General features: G+C 39.5%; 1 long non-coding RNA gene across 1 annotated transcript; it reads left to right on the top strand.

Moving 5' to 3' along the window:
- Positions 1–538: 538 nt before the first annotated feature.
- Positions 539–2,360, top strand: LOC115169822 (uncharacterized). The gene is made up of 2 exons (XR_003870927.1): positions 539–1,550; positions 1,968–2,360. It is a non-coding gene; the product is annotated as an uncharacterized LOC115169822 (long non-coding RNA).
- Positions 2,361–2,565: the final 205 nt, after the last annotated feature.

Below are 2,565 nucleotides of genomic sequence, written 5' to 3'. Positions count from 1 at the left end.
TGAGCCGACATATGGGCCCTGGTCAAAAGTTGGGAGCCATTTGGGACGTAACCTCTGTGTACATGGCCTTTTCAGTGAATGCTAGCCAAGGGTCCTTAAGTGGTTGGTGGAAATTCCACTAGCTGGGAGCAGCATGGTTGCCTAAACACTGACAGTAGGTCAGTGGTTCCCAACTTTTTTCGGTTACTGTACCACCAACTGAATTTTGCTCTGCCCAAAGTACCCACTCATGTGCATTTTACCAGTATGCCTACGGTCTCATGAGTCTTCTCAAGTACCCCTGTGAATAGGCCAAGTACCCCCAGGAGTCCTAGTACCCCTGGTTGGGAACCAATGCAGTAGGTGAACAAAATCCTTAATTACAAATGTTGAAAAGCAATAACCAGACAGAGAGAAAAGACAAACACAAATGAACTGCTAGCTTAATTGGATAAGGGAAATGTCCAATAGTGGAACTAGCGGAATTACTCAACTAAAAACAATGCTTGGTTGTTTGGATGACCCTGGATTGCAGGCATTGGGTCACTTAGTTGGGTTATTTTCTTTAAAAATAGCAAGGTTGGGTTGTTAATATTGGGTTATTGATGTTGGGTTATTGAGATATGACCCAGTGGGTGGGTTACTTCTCCCGTTAAATCCAGATGATCAAAGTGATCCGGCAAACTCGTTAATGAGGATTGTTACAGCTGTGTATCAAGTCTAGCCGGTGTTGAGTGGAATTAGCGACTTTTAGCTGGACAAATGGGCAAGGCGTTGTGGCTGATCAAAAGCGATGAGTAAAAATCTAGCTAGCTAACGTGACTAATTATTCATTCAGGAATAAATGACCTAGATAGCTATAATTCATATTATCTCAGTCATTGATTTTGGATAAATTTAGCTAGCAAACAACCCCATGCATGCTAGCTTAAGCATTAGCTAGCTAGTTACTTAGGTAACATATGATAACTTAATAGTTGGTTAGCAAGCTATTTTCCTGTGCTCTGTGGTAGCAAACATTTTAGATTTTTGTTGAAGTTTGGCTAGTTAGCAACGTCAGGGTGTTACTGTGTGGTGCATTGTTTCACATCAGGTTGCTATCTAGATAATTTAGCTAGGTAGCTAGCTCAAACTACTAGGTTTCTTGCATTGTTTGGCTAGCTAAAACCAGCAAGCTAGCTATAGATTTTACTAAACTAGCTAGGCCTATTCCCTGTCTCTGAGTTAATTTAACATGGTTGTAGCTAGTGGGCAAGCGTATAACTCATGCTTTTATGGTGGTTCAGTTACTGTATGTTTTTATATCCTAGGTAATTGTTTCTGAGTTAGATACCTAGCTGGCTAGCTAGTCTCAGTCTGGATGCAGACAGTTACTTTAACTTTATGCAGAAATGAAGGAGTGTCTCAATTGTTCATCCAAGTTTAGGCTATCCGTTTTGACTCTCCACTTAATCTGTGTTAATGTTATGTCTTTGTCACCCACTGCCCAGTTCCTTGAGGCTGCATGGCCCTGAGAGTACTTATCCCACCACCAGTGTACCGAATGCAGGCAGCTACAAATTGAAATGAAAGTAGTTACTCAAATGTTAATTCACGTTTATTTTGTCTGTCCCCTAAAACATTATGTCTTTGTCCCCCAGATATTAAAGACGATGATGATCCTGAGTGTTTTTCCCAACACCAGTGTAACGGGTTGGAAAGAATTCAATTGATGAGGCCCAAAAGTCATAATGTATCGCTACTGTAATTGAGTAGATTTTCCAAGTACTTGTATTTTTTATTTATTTTTTCAAAGTCAGTTACGGTACTTCTACATGAGTAGGCTATTTCAGTACTCTTCCCAACCCTGCTGTAAACCACTCACAAAGTGGCTTGACTCATCTCAATGCAGATTAACGTGTGTGTGTGTGTGTGCAGGCTTGTGCAATAGTGTAATGAGTGTCTTGATTATTGTACAACATTTTATAATCTTATTCTCTAATCCCCAGGCTGGAACCAATATGGCTGAATATCTCTGCCAGGCGACCAAAAGAACAAGAGACCCCATCCCTTTGTTCTGACTCTCGGGGACAATCGCCTCTACTCCCTGACATTCAACATTGTGAATGGGCAGGATCTGGAGCAGAAAACATTATGTTTCGTTGTTGTTGTTTTACATGAATTCATCTTGAAAATTGATACCTGGGAGTAGATGGTAAAGTTTTTACTTTTCTTCAGCCCCGTTCCCCAGCTCTAATTGGTAGGTCTGCTGTGATTGTACAATAATGGATTCTGCTTCTAAAGTGTTGGTTTATTTGTGTGTTCCTTATTTTTTGTTTATCTTTTGCATGACTTCATTTTGTAGCTGAAATTAATATCTGAAAATAAACATTTTGTCATGATTGGCCATGTCATTTTAATAATTTCACAGACTGTGTAGTAACGTTGTAACATGGATTGTTATTGTTCAAATATTTGTTCCTTTAGAAAATGAACAGATTCTGTAATAGAGAGAAGGTAGAAAAAAATTACCCAGCAATAAAGTAAGAAATAACCCACTGCTGGGTCAAAAATACATGAATAACAATAACCCAGCAAAAGAGTGAA

This window comes from Salmo trutta, chromosome 31 (genome assembly GCF_901001165.1).
Source record: "Salmo trutta chromosome 31, fSalTru1.1, whole genome shotgun sequence".
Lineage (NCBI taxonomy): Eukaryota > Metazoa > Chordata > Actinopteri > Salmoniformes > Salmonidae > Salmo > Salmo trutta.
This window is presented reverse-complemented; position numbering and strand designations above follow the sequence as displayed.